The 14,490-nt window shown below is 41.2% G+C and overlaps 1 protein-coding gene and 1 pseudogene across 1 annotated transcript in view; one reads left to right on the top strand and one right to left on the bottom strand.

Annotated features, from left to right (window-relative positions):
• The window catches only part of CRADD (CASP2 and RIPK1 domain containing adaptor with death domain), a 211,513-nt gene that overhangs the window by 170,126 nt on the left and 26,897 nt on the right, over positions 1-14,490 (bottom strand). The gene's annotated exons all lie outside the window — the stretch shown is intronic.
• On the top strand, positions 1,845-5,790 carry LOC132225800 (ATP-dependent RNA helicase DDX54-like; annotated as a pseudogene).

Genomic DNA, 14,490 nt, shown 5'->3' with positions numbered 1-14,490 from the left:
TGGTATAAATTCCATTTGGTATAATGTATTATCCTTTTTCTGTTCTGTTAGATTCAACTTGTTAGTGTTTTGTTAAGAACTTCTGCATCTGTGTTAATGAGTTCTATAATTTTTTCTTATGCCTGTCAAGGTTACACTGGCCTCTATTTTCTACATTTATATGTCCTTTTGTTTTTATGTACTATATTTTATAATGTATAATGATCTTACTTCATCAAATATTAAATCTCATCATTTTTCATTCTTCACTAGTCTCAAACAATATCTTTCTGAACTTTGGAATTATTTTATCAAATCCCATACAACAATTTATCCCATTGCAATTTTTGTCTGAACTGCATCAAATTTTACATTAATGTGGGTGAAAGTCATATTGGTATATTTACTATATTGACACTTCTCATCAGTCAACATGATATGTTCTCTATTTATTCGTGTTCTTTTATGTGCCTCCAGTGAATTTGGAAGTCATCTTCATATATGTCCTACCCAATTCCTACATATTTTATAATCTCCTTTATTTTTCAACTTCACCCATGTCTATACTACCATGTTTCATTAGTTCTGATTACCAACTGTGGCTAACTGGTATAGTTTTTTTCTTGGAAGGGATGGAGTACTATCTGGAAGAAAACAGCTAAATATCACTATTTCATTAACTTAACAAGCATCTATTTAACTCATATATACCAAGCACTGAATATTCAAATAGTGATAAGACACTATCCCTATCCTCAAACGTTCAAAATCTGGGGAGGGAAATAAGTAGGGAAACAGGCAAGCATAATATAGCAAGGTAAGTTCTGTATTAAAGGAGAACTCAGGAGAAAAACAAAAAAGCCCTCCTCCAGGAGTAGAGTACTATCAGGAAAAATTTCCTCAAGAACTGACCCCAAAGTCCTGAGGTGGGTCCCAATTTCACCCCTGAACATGCCTGGCAATGAGTAGGTACATCTAGAAACTATATTAAGTCCTCCAGACTTAATGAATGCCTTTAAAATAGAGCTGAATATGCTACGCTGTCTTTCATTTCTGAACAACAAAGCAAATCCTTGCAATCTGAAGGCTTCTCCCCTTGGCTTAGCAATCCACGCTGCCTGTCTTGGAGCTGAAGACTGGGCACTGTAGGTCAAGGAGCTGCATTTCCCATACCCGCCTCTCCTCAATAACTTCAGGAAAAGGCCGTCAAGGTCAAGTGGAGTCATTGCAGCTTCAGTTACTAATGGGCCTGGCTCCAGATCCCTTAAATCCCATAAAGGGCTATCACTTATTTCCATAGAGGGACATTACTTTTTGGGAGAAAATGGTTCCATTTCATGCCTAAAATGGTAACAAAGCAAACAAAAGCAAAACTTCGATGTGTCTCCTGGATAGTGATAGGTTCTGGTACCCAAATAGGAAGACCTAGCAAAACCCAGAGATTCCCTGCTTAGATGAACTATCTACCACTCCTCCTCAGTTCAGTATTAACTGTGGAATCATTGCACAACGACAGAGTCCTTCACAGAGTGACCACAGGAAGCTGCGCATGGAGGAAGGGGGTGAGAATACACAGTCACTTGTGTTACTCCTGAAGAGACCCCAGGGATCTGTCCAGTTAGTCAGCAGCACATCTGGAAAGAATTCACCTGTCATGAACCCAGCTTGCTCAATAGCAAAATAAGTGAAAACACCACAAAATGCTCAATCACAGTGATCTCCTCAATTGCTCACACTAAAAGTTTTCCCACCTGAGCATCATAAATGAAACAAATTGCATAATAGGATAATAAGAGTTGTTGCTGAAAGATGCAATCACAAAATAAAAGGACCTTTCAAAATCTGAAGTTGGTGATTATCCAGGAATGGCATCTAAAGAAGAGCAATTCCAAGGTTCCTGCTTCTTCGTGTTATGGTGAAACTGAGATGGCCAAAGATTACTTTCAGTTACAACAGAACTTCCTAAGTCTTTGGCAACACTTCTATTCCTTTCTGGTAACTAGGGTAATGTAGTACACCATCCTGTTTATCATTTTAATCTCAAATGCCACAATTCACAAAGTTGCTACTGGTGATATGAGTCATGATATGATAAGGTTCACAGCAGAAAAAAATAACAACTTGCAGTAAGTAGTCCTTAGACTTCAATTGTCATGGCGTGTATTTATCCGAATAAGATTTTTGCCTCATAAGAAATGCACCCCTCCAAAAACAGTACTAGTAAAGCCTGGTTCTCTAATAAAAAAATGCAAGACCTGAGAAAAATCAAATATATCTAGTTAAATATAAAATTACATTTATTGTCCCAAATAAAAAATGCATGATCTCAAATAAATAAGCCAAAGAAAGTTGAGAGTCATTAAATAGTTAAATTCTTTACTTGTTACCAGTTCAAGAACATTAACCACAAAAACAATTAGAGCTGCAAACTTAGAAACATTCAGATGAACTCTGTAGAAGAATTACAGGTGTTAGAGTTAGCCCTGGGTTTGAATAACATGACTATGATGTTTTAGCTTTGAGATGTTGGAAATATTCATCTCTCTGAGCTTCCTCCTCTGCAAAATGAGGAAAATACCTACCTCATTGGGAGAGGTTTTTGAGTTAAGAGAAATGGGTATACATAAAGCCCAACAATGGATAAGACAGAGGCACTCCTCCACACAGCTAGTTCCCTATCCAAATTCTCTGCACATTAAATAGTGAAAAACAGGTCCCCAACTTCTCAACCTTTGCTGTTTAACATATCAAATTCCTTCTGTTACAACACACCAACCTCATTTTTAATTACAGTACTTCATAAGTCAATTCTCCTCTTCAGAAAAATTTGAATTTCTTATGCATTTCCAACCTTTCATTTTCATACTCTTTTGAACATACCATTGCCACCATCATTTCCCAAAGTAGTTCATAAGGGATGTGCAAGGGTAGTTGTGGGGCAAGGTATAGTGAGGTGGGGGGCCTTGAGTCTTTAAAGGCAGTAGTATCCCTAGCCGGTTTGGCTCAGTGAATAGAGCATTGGCCTGCGGACCAAAGGATCCCAGGTTGGATTCCGGTCAAGAGCACATACCTTGGCTGCAGGCTCCTCCCTAGCCTGGGTCCTGGTCGGGGTGCGTGCAGGAGGCAACCAATAAATGTGTTTCTCTCACATTGATGTTTCTCTCTGTCTTTCCCTATCTCTTCCACCCTCCCTAAAATCAATGGAAAAATGTCCTCAGGTTAGGATTTTTTTAAAAAAAAGTAATAGTGGCATCTTGTTCCATTCTATTTTCTTAATTAATCAATAATAATTTCTTCTTCAAAACAGGACATGCAACTGCATACCTAAGGAGCAAGTGCAACAGCTGATGACAACCAGAAACTCAGATGAACATTGCCAGTAATGGGTCAGAGGGAACATTGATAGGGTAATATAAGATGCTAATGGAGAGATGAACAAAAATAAAATACATGTTACATTCATATACTCAGAATTCCTTTGTAGTAAGACAAATGTCTAATGTCTAAATCTATTGTAAAAAAAAAAAAGGCAATATTAGAAACAATTATATCCTACATGTCTTATCATTTTCAAGGAATATGCTCTCCTTGCTAATGAAGATTAGATTTGAAAGGGAGCAAAGTAAGAAGTCTTATTCCTGCCCTACAAGCAATTTATATAAGAATCAAAGGCATGAACTTCTCTGGTCCTCAGTTTTTTCATCTCTAAAAAGAAGGTATTGTTTAACAAAACTCAACCTAGGCAATAATCATCAGTAGAAGCTAAAACCACTTGATGAAAAAAATTTTTTTTAATAAAAAGAGGGGACTGGATCATGTTCTCTTTTAACTCCAAAACACTTGGATTTGGTTTGGGAGTAGTGCCCTCAGTCACACCTAAGACTACCTGTAGCAGACCCTGTTCTTTGAGCTAAGGAACCCAAAACACAACCTCTATTTCCAACCTCCTCCTTCTGTACTGTCTCCATTCTAGATACCCAAAGAGCAAACATTCCCTTTGCAGCCTCCCTTGCAATGTGACACTGCTGGTCAATGAAACAAAAGAGGGGGTGTGCTTGGTCCTATTTCTGGGATGATTACTGCTTTTCCTGATAAAAGTGACAGCCTCTTTCCCCTTATCTTCCAGCCTTTCAGATACTACATTGATAGCTGCAGCTATCTTGTTACCACAAGAAAATGAAAAGCCAAGAGAAAAGAAGAGTCACCTACCCTGATGCCTTTGAGCCAAAAAACCAATACCAGATGCAGTGGACACCAGGCTTGTTATATGATTAAAATAAATCCCTACTTATTTTGCCATTGACAGTTTGTTTTTGTGTTTTGTTTTTCCACTTGTTGCCAAGCACATTCCTGATACGCTGCTCACCAGATTCACTAGGCTTAGAGTGAATATTTCTGAAACCAAGAATGCAACAAAGCTCTTCAACTAAAAAATCTATACTAATAAAAGGGTAATATGCTAATTAGGGCAGACGTCCTTCTGGACAAAGTGGGGCCAGAGGGAAGCCGCTGGTCCCAGGTGCCTGCTGACAGGGCCGGAGCAAAGCCGCCCAGGTCCCAGGCCAGAGTGAAGCCACTCAGGTCCCAGGGTGAGCTGTGACCACATCTACAGTGCCCTGGACCAGAGAGCCCACAATATCAACCTGGCCAAGGTCACCCAGGGCAAGTGCTCCACCTCATTGTGACTGACCTGGTGGCCCAGGGCCTGGACATCCCACTTCCGGACAATGTCTTCAACTTTAGCTGCCCAGCCGAGGGCAAGCTCTTCCTGTACCACATGGGTCGTGTGGCCGGGCTGGCCGAAGTGGCACAGCCTACTCCTTGGTGGCCCCAGATGAGGTCCCCAATCTGCTGAACCTGCACCTGTTCCTGGGCCATGCCCTCACCTTCGCCCGCCCCTACAAGGAGCCCTCAGATGTGGTAGGCGTGGACGGCATGCTGGGCCGGGTGCCACAGAACATGGTGGACGACGGGGACTGAGGCCTGTGGAACACCCTGGAGGCGTCACTGCAGCTGTGGGGCCTGGGCTGCAAAGGCTGACAACGCCCAGCAGCAGTATGTGCGCTGACGGCCTGCACCCTCACCAGAGTCCATCAAATGGGCCAAGGAGCTGGACCTCACGGGGCTGGGCCTGTACCCCCTCTTCAGCTTGAGCTTCGAGGAGGAGAAGCTTTAGCGGCTGAGGCTGATGGACAGCATCAAGCAGTACTGCTGGCGGGAGACCATCTTTGAGATCAATGCCTCCAGCCAGGATCTGAGCAGCTAGGTAATGAGGCCAAGTGGCAGAAGGACTGCAAGGCCATCGCCAGCTTCCAGCAGGGCCAGGCAGGAGCAGAAGCTTGGGAAAGAGGAGGAGGAGGATAAGGTAGAGAAGGAAAAGGAGAGAGAGAGCGCGTAGAGGACATCTTCACAGAGGCTGTGGGCCGGAAACAGCAGCAGCCAGGACCTGAGCGTGGAGCCAAGAAGTGGAAGGAGGAGGCCCTGCTGCTGGACCAGGATTTCTATGTTCCCTATGGGCCCAAGGACTTTGACAGTGAATGGGGCCTGAGCATTGGTAAGGACAGAGGCGCCTTTGAGCGGCAGGTGGCTGGCACTCTCCTGGACCTGATGGGGGATGAGGCCCAGAACCTGACCAAGAGCTGGTAGCAGCTCAAGTGGGACCAGAAGAAGAAGCAGTTTGTGGGACAGTCAGGACAGGAGGACAAGAAGAAGATCAATACAGAAAGTGGTCGCTACATCAGCAGCTCCTACAAGTGGGACCTCTACCAGAAGTGGAAGCAGAAACAAAATTACCATACACTCAACGCCTGAGCCCCAGTGGGCTGCCAGCAGTTGGCCCTGTCGGAGGTGCTGTTTTGGCTGGAGCCAGTCAGGGCATGTGCAGGAGGCAACCAGTTGATGTGTCTTTCTCACAGCCATGGTTCCCTCTCTGTTTCTCTCCTTCCCTTCTAATTTAAAAATCAATGAAAAACGTCCTCAGGTGAGGATTAACAAAAAACAATATTCATACATACACACATATACAAAAATACATGGATATTGGGGGACTGGAGGGCAAGACGTCCTTCCAGACAAAGCCACGGTGGCGGGGGCCGAGGGAGAAGCGGTTAGAGGTGACCAGGTCGGCAGGGGAGGGCAGTTAGGGGTGATCAGGCTGCAGGGATCAGGCCTAAACCGGCAGTCAGATATCCCCTGAGGGTTTCTGGATTGGAGAGGGTACAGGCCAGGCTGAGGGACCCTCACCCCCCTGCATGAATTTCGTGCACCAGGCCTCTAGTATTCATATGAAAGTTTAGAGGAAAAGAACATAAAAAGTGAAGTATACTTCAGAATCCATTTATGTCATATTCTATAAAATCAACCCTTTGTCTGTTTTCATCTCAGGAATGAAATTTTGAACACCTGAACTCTCTAACCCTAAATAGGCAGCTGTCTAGCCTCTGCTCAAATTATGTATAATGATGAGGAATTCACCAGTTCTAGACAGAGCCCGTACTATCTTTGGACAATACTTTTAGAAAGGTCTTTCTTATATTAACTTGACATTTATATTTGTCTTCCTTTACCTTCTGAGGAATACAGAAGAGAATAGAATCTCTTTTATGAATGTGAGCCATCCAAATGGTTGAAAACAGTTGTCATATCACCTCATCTGCACAGTGATGTTCACCAATTCCTTCAACCTTTCCTCATGAATGAGGCAACAAATTGTAATGCTGCACCATCTAATAATGCCAGACAAAAAAATGTAATTTTAAATTTTCTAGTAGCATACTTGCCACATTTTTTAAAGGGGGAAATTAACCTCAATAATATATTTTCTAATATGTCAAAAACATTAGTTCAACAAACACTCAAAATAAAATAAATAATGAGAGATTTTACATTTTTGCTACTGTCATTGAACTCCACTATGCCTTTTCCACTTCAGGGCATAACAATTTGTAGTAGTCACATTTTCATTGTTTAACAGCTGCATGTGGTAGAAGCTACTGTATTGGATAGTCCAGGTCTGATGGAAGAACATATGCTGTTTTCTGTAGAGGAATAATAGGTAGTTAATCAGATAAATTGGCAAAGTACTACAGTGCTAAGTTTCTCAATCTAGAGTACTGCACAGACCTATTTTGAAGGACTGCAAGGGGGAATTACATTTCATGGACCTCTGAGACTATGCCTATGTACTTCCAGAGGTCAATGTTCCCCAACTGAGAAACTGTCTTTAAAAGCAGCTTTTGTTTTTTAGCTTATCCTCAAAATAAAAACATACAAAAAAATATTCTATTTTGTATAGAATTTGAGGAGCTCTAAGATCCCACTTTGAAAACACTGCTGGAGCAGAATCAGGTCTTTATTCTCACCTCAATTCTGCCATCGAATTAAATTATATATATATTTATATTTCCAGGCCACTTTATCACTAAACAACACTGTTCTAAATATTCACAAACCATCCTTCTAATAATCCATTCTAGAATTATTTCTACAAGTAGCATAAAGTTCCCTCCCAGTCTATGGTTTTTTGAACCATATTCCTCACTATTGGAAATCAGGATTGCATTTACCTACCTTCACAATTCCAACATTTTTCCACTATCAAAATTTTGTAAAATAAAACTTAATAAATGATCTCTGAGTTTTTTCAGTGCTCTTGAATAGAGTTTTTCTGGATCAAAAATCTTAAACTCATTTTGAGCAACTACTAGACAGTCTTGTATAATCTATTCAACTTGCACAAGCTTTAATTTCATGTCACCAATAATTTTTTCTGTTTAGTATAACCATTCCTATCTTTTATTTACTCATTTTAAAAGTATTTGTTGGGCATCTACTGTATATGTGAACACAATGGAAATACAGGTAAGACATACGATAAGACAAGCAAAGGCAGTTCCTGCTTGCAAAGAGCTATTCTCATGACGAATGAAAAACAAACAAGCTAATAAAACAGAATTTCAGGTAGTAAAGATAGTAATACAGCTAACATTTGAGAGCATATTATATGCCAGATACCCTTCTAAATATTAGATAATTTAATCCTCATTATAACTCTATGAAATACATATATAATATATTTCATATCAACCACATTGTATAGATAAGAAAGTTGAGAAACAGAGAAATTGTGAGAGTTCCTGGTGTACTACTATAGTCTGGGAGGTCAAGAAAGGTCTCTCTGAGATCCTATGTGCTGGGTCTTGAATGAAGCACCAGCCACACACACAGATCCAGGGCAGATTGTTCCAGAGAGAGGAAACGCCAAGTGTGAAGGCCTTTGGATGGGATGAACTCAAATTCTAGGCAGGATGCATGGCAGGAGGGAAAGGTGGAGGCTCTAAGAACACAAAGAAATAAAATGTGGCTGAAACATAAAGAGGGAGTAGACAGCAGTAGGAGGTGAAGTTGGAGAGGTGAGAGCAAGAGTCAATTTATGATAATGATGAGTCTGTATTTTATTTTAAGTACAGTGAAAATCCATTGGAGAATTTTAAGCTGATGAATGATTTATCATTTATATATATTTTAAATATATTTTTTATTGATTAAGATATTACATATGTGTCCTTATCCCCACGTTATCCCCTACTGATTTATATTTTTAAAAGATTCCTGTAGCTGCTTTGGGGAAATATAGGAGGAAAAAAAGAAATTAGAGAAAACAGGACAGAGAAAATGGAAGCCAAACAGCAGTTGAGTAGTTCTAGCTTCTCTCTGCCATCTGTTAACAGTATAACATCAGCCCAGAGCAACAGGCTTGTTTCCCTTTGCTTCTTGGCCTGTTGCTTACTGATCCTGCTGATGAAGTCTCTTGCTCTAGGTTACACTGAGAACCAGAGATGAGTCCAGGACCACCCTTCAGATCCTTCGGCTTCTGATGCCAACCTTCAATCAAACAAGGGGAACATATACAAATAATTGAAAGGCAAGAAAAGCAGAAAACAAGGGCAACACAGTCAGTGATCATCTTCAGCTGCTGCTCAATTAAACCCAAACTGTACACAGCATTTCTCTCTATAAACATTCACAATTAAAAACCATGGGTTCAAATAATACTTGAAGTTCTGGAAGTTATCAAAGAACACTCTATTTTGCTGACCGGTGTAGCTCAGTGACTGAGTATCAACCTATGAACCAGAAGGTCACAGTTCAATTCCCAGTCAGGGCACATACCCCAGGTGGCAGGAGGGAGGGAGGGAGGGGCTGGAGGCAGCCAATCAATGATAGTCTCTCATCATTGATGTTTCTATCTCTCTATCCCTCTCTCTCTCAGAAATCAGTAGAGTGTTTGTTTGTTTAAAGAATGCTTTATTTCTCACTGAAAAGATTAATTATTCTAATGAATATCTAAGCATTCTGAGGTGGACTATCTGCAAACACTGCCCACTAATTCCTCCCATCTGCTTACCTGCTACCTATCCCATCAAGTTGCGTTCATTTTTCTTTCTTTGAATATGGCCTGGTCTTGTGACTCCCTCTGAGCAACAAAATGTAGCAGTTATGCTGTGCCAGTCCAAGATCTAGAGAGAAGTGGTATCTTCCATATTCACACACTTGGAACTGAGCCACTATGCTATAAAGAGGCTAATCTAGATACTGGAGAAAATTCTCTTATTTTCATAAGAGAATGAAAGTGCCCCAGCCTATAGCTAACATAAGACATGTGAGTGAAGCTTTCTTGGACATTCCAGTCCCAGCCAAGCTCTAAAACTCAAAGCATCTGCTATATTAGTGATACTAGTCAACACCACATGGAAAAGAAGAACCATTCATTTGATCCTAGCCAACCCACAAAATTGTGGGAAATAATAAGCTGTTATTGTTTTAAGCCACTAAATTTTGGGGATATTATGCTATGCAGCAATAGATAAGTTTTTAAAATATATTTTTATTGATTTCAGAGAGGAAGGGAGAGGGAAAGAGAGCTGTAAACATCAATGATGAGAGAGAATCATTGATTAGCTACCTCCTGCAGGCTCCCCCTGAGGATCGAACCCACAACCCAGGCATGTGCCCTGATTGGGAATCCAACCATGACCTCCTGGTTCAGAGGCCAATACTCAACTACTGAGCCAAACTGGCTGGGCAGCAATAGATAACTTAAAAATGTGTGAATTGTTGATTCTGCAGGCCCTTTGTAAACATGAATGCAATGTGAAGATGTTAAACAGATCAAACCAATCAGAAAAAAACCCTAATGAAGATACTTCATTATTGTTTAGTTTCTTCAGGAATTTAGCATTGCTTCTTCTGATTTCTAGGCATATGTATTTATTTTACATTACAAGCTGAAGTACTGATTACTCATTTCAATTAAGTTTAACACATTTTTAGTAAGACTCTCTTATGTGCTAACATGGGTAAATAAAAGCTAAACTAGACCCAAGCTCTGACCTCTAAGAGTTTATATTCAATGGAAAGAAATAGATGTACACAAATACTTCCAACTGAAGAAGAATGTGCTTATGTGGTAATCAAATCATGTAAATATTAAGTACAATGGAGGAAAGGGATCATTCATGTGGAATTTCAATAGTTCAAGACAAAAAACAGAATATTCCACATGGAAATATGAACAAGAACAAAGACAAAAAAGTGGAATATAGTACAGAGTATTTTTCAAAAAATGGCAAGTTTTCCTACAACTGAGACCAGGCATGACCTAGCTATTCTGGTCTGAATGAATCATCCCCTGTGTAAGCCCTATTATAATGTTTATCACATGGAGCAAGAAAGAGGGTGGTTTGAAGGGCCCAAGTTGTAAAATGAGAACCTGATGTCATGTGTTGAAACAGATAATCTATAAATGTATCATGTACATTTTGATTCTCTTTTACTCTACTTTGCAGGCAGCCAGGAACATCATCTGTTCTCCACTTTGCGAAATCCTGCTCCTGTTTCTGGGTTCTTCATTCACTCATTTATTCATTCAACCATCTTTTATTGGGTACAAGCTATTTTCCAGACATTTTTCTAGGTGCTAAAAATACAATAATGAATAAGGCAGATAACAGTCCTTCCTTCATGAAGATAAATAGTAAGGAGAGGTAGGAAGTAGATAGGGTGGGTGGTCAGAAAAGGCTTGAGGAAGGCATATTTGACCAGCGATCTATTGAAATGAGAAAGCGAACCATGGGAATATCTGGGGAAAGAGCATTCCAGGCAGAGGAAGAAACTAGTGCAAAGGTCTTGAAACACCTGCATATTCAAAGAAGGAAACAGACCTACAAGTGAGGTAAAGGAGGTAGAAAAGGAAATAAAGCAGGGGCCCAGGTCACAGAGGTAATGGCCTATAACTTGGATTTTATGTTTTAAGTATAATGAAAAACCCATCTCCTTATACCCTTTCCCAGTCCCGACCCAGCCCCAATAGCTTCTACTGATCACTTCTTATACACATATCACCTATATTTTTATTTGCCACTCAGTCTACATTCCATTACATGGATTTATATTCACCTTTTATGCATCAGTCCTATTTCCTCAACTATGTCTCAAGATATAGGGCAAGAATTCTGTCTTACTATCTTTTGCATTCCCAGGTTCTGGTGCTCGATAAATCTTTTGTAAGGTGATAATGGTGATGCAATCCCTTTGAGTCCTTTCCAGCTGTAAGATCTGATTCCTTAGAACTCTTTTGACAAATTAGTTTGCACAATGACTTCAGAGGACTGACATCTTTCTTGATATTTGAGATTTCACTCATGTACTTTTAGAGTTTTTATTCTTTAAATGACTGGGGTGAATTACATCAGAGTTTTTGCTTAAATGAAGGTTGTACCACTTGGAATGGGGTCCCCTTACATGAAACTAAATATTAGTATCTGTACTTTAAGCCTCTTGAACCTCAGGAGAGACATAAATTGCTATGAAATAAATGCTATCTTGATATTATCCCACTGTCAGCCAATAAAGATGGCCTCAAATTCTTTGCTGTTTCTCCCAGTGAAATATGGAGAATAATTCCCCTCCTCTGAGTCTGGGTTAATCGTAATAAGTTATTTGAGAAATGGGGTTCTGGAACTTATGAAGCTATATCATAAGAAGCCTTGAGCCTTAAGGTTTCTATCCACACCTTTTGGGAATGGTCCCTCTAGATACCCAGTTGCCATGCTGTGAGTAACAAAAGCACACATGGAGAGATCACCTGTCGGTGCTCAGACCAGCAGGCCCAGCTGAGCACCTTCCTAAGAGCCAGCACCAACTGTCAGCCATCTCAGCCCAGGTATCAGACATAAGAGTGAAGAAGCAATCTTAGAAGCGGATCATCTAGCCCCAACTGCCTCAGCTGTGGATCAGACAAACCACCCAATTCAGCCTTTCCCGAATTCCTAACCCAACAAAATCATGGGCAAAATAAAAGTTATTTTAATCCGCCAAGTTCTGCATAAAAGTGTTGTGGGATTTGGGGTTTGCTTCTTTGTTTTTTAGAGTGTAGAGAAGAAAAGAGAGATACAGATTCAGGGTGGTGGTAAGGCAGTAAGAATAGTAAGAAGCCAGGAAAATTCCTTGGCAAGTGGAATGGGGAAACTGAGATAGGCAGCTAATTCAAACTGGCTTCATCTAGCACCCTGAACCACCTGCCTCCTTCTCCCTTGCAGGACCACTCCCTTAAGCATTGAGCCCTCAGGACAATGAGGTTCTGATCAGCATCAAATAATCTTAGGAACAAAGCCTCAGGTCTATTGACCACAGAAACAGAGATTTGGTCATACTAGAGATAACATCTAGGCCTCAGTTGTATTTTAGCTCCAGGCCTAGAAAATCAACAAGACAAAATGAAGCAAGGCAATGGATGGCATCAGGACCAGATGCAATGACCAATGATCCTAGCACTGACCTATCAGTAGAGACCACCACCCTGACCCATTTTGATGAATCAGCGTATTAAAGGACACACTTGGAAAACTGATGAATATTCTATTGAGATCCTCCCCGTAGACCTCCCCTAAAATTCCCTCCTTTAGAAAACATATAAAAACCCTTAAGACAAAGGACCCAGTGTACACCCACACCTTCCTTCTTCAGGCGTATATCTTTGCTTTCTTTCTCCCAAGCTCTAAGAACCCTTCTTAAGCCTCTATTCCTTGTTTCTTGAGTCCACCCAGCCCAACTGGCTCACTTCTTCTGCCTCTATGACTTTCTTTCTAGAAAACCAAAGCAGCTCTCTGAGCAGCTCCCTTGAATTTTCTCTTTGAATGTCATGCTAAATAAACTTCCTCTTGTGCTAGAGTTCTTAGGTCTGAATTCTTTCTTTGCTAAACTCAAGAACCGAGGTTGCTACACCAAGGTTCAACATTGCTGCTAACATCAGGATGAAAGGGTGAGGGCTACACCCCCCATCTTGCCCCGGATCCTCCATTTTGTGGCAGCAGCCATTAGCCATGTGCTCAGCAAGGAGCTTCTTCCCGGAAGCCCAAGCCTCTGCTAGCCACACCTAGGATTTCTTTAAACTAACCAATGATAATCAAGGGAAGTGCATGCCATAGACACAACCACATCCTGTGTAACAAGATCCCGACTTGCGCCTGGCCAATCGGCAGGGCCCACAGTCCTCTCTCCTCCCCTTACTCCAACGCCTTTATAAAACCCCTCTCCCCACAGAGCTCGCTCTCTCTCTCTCTCTCTCTCTCTCTCTCTCCCTCCTTCCCTCCCTCCCTCCTGCTGCTATGTCGGCGAGTGTGGTAGACAGGGAGCTCGAGTTAGCTCGAATAAAGGCTCTTTTGCTTTTGCATCGGACTCGGCTCCCTGATGGTCTTTTGGGGATCCTGAAATCTGGGCATAACAAGGGCAATGTAAACAAGGCACTAAGAAGTCTGGAGGCAGGAAGACCCTGAAAAGGCTGAGATACTTCCCTCTCACAAGGGAGACTGCAGAGTTGAGCATCTTCATGCCATGCAGAGACACAGTCAAATATCACCTAAGATATAAGATTCTCAGTTTTCCCCAATGCCTATCACTATCAGGCCTACCAGCAGCACCAACCTGAAGCCAATTCAGGATGGCTTTTCTTAGTTAAGATAAGAAGTGGAATGAAAGTCTCTATCTCAACAAAAATCTGGAGAAATCTGGTGGGGGCAGTTAATGAAGTCAGCCCTGGAAGGTGGGAGTTAGAGTGGTATTTTTCTTTCTCCCTAGGCCAGTTTCCTCACACCCAAGACTCCTTCCCCTAATTATCAAGCCCAGATCCAATGCCTAGACATCAAGATCATCTATCAACTCATTTCCTCTCTCTTACCGCCCCCCCTCTCTCACACACACACACACACACACACACACGAATTCATTTGATCCAAACAATCTATTTGTTGTCCTTCCCCTCATAAAACTCACTCATTCAAGAACTGAATTTGTAAAAGACAGGTGCATAATTCAGGAAACAAAATGACTTTGAGAGAATACTGAAGACAAAAAGAGGCCTGAATTTAGGAGAAAAAAATCATTCCATTTTCCATAATAGGTTTAACATTCTAGCAAGGCATCCTGGGAAGATATCTAGGAGGAAGTACTCAG

Source organism: Myotis daubentonii, chromosome 2, assembly GCF_963259705.1.
Source record: "Myotis daubentonii chromosome 2, mMyoDau2.1, whole genome shotgun sequence".
In the NCBI taxonomy this organism is placed as follows: domain Eukaryota; kingdom Metazoa; phylum Chordata; class Mammalia; order Chiroptera; family Vespertilionidae; genus Myotis; species Myotis daubentonii.
The sequence above is the reverse complement of the archived record's forward strand: the minus strand, read 5'-3'. Positions and strand labels throughout refer to the sequence as shown.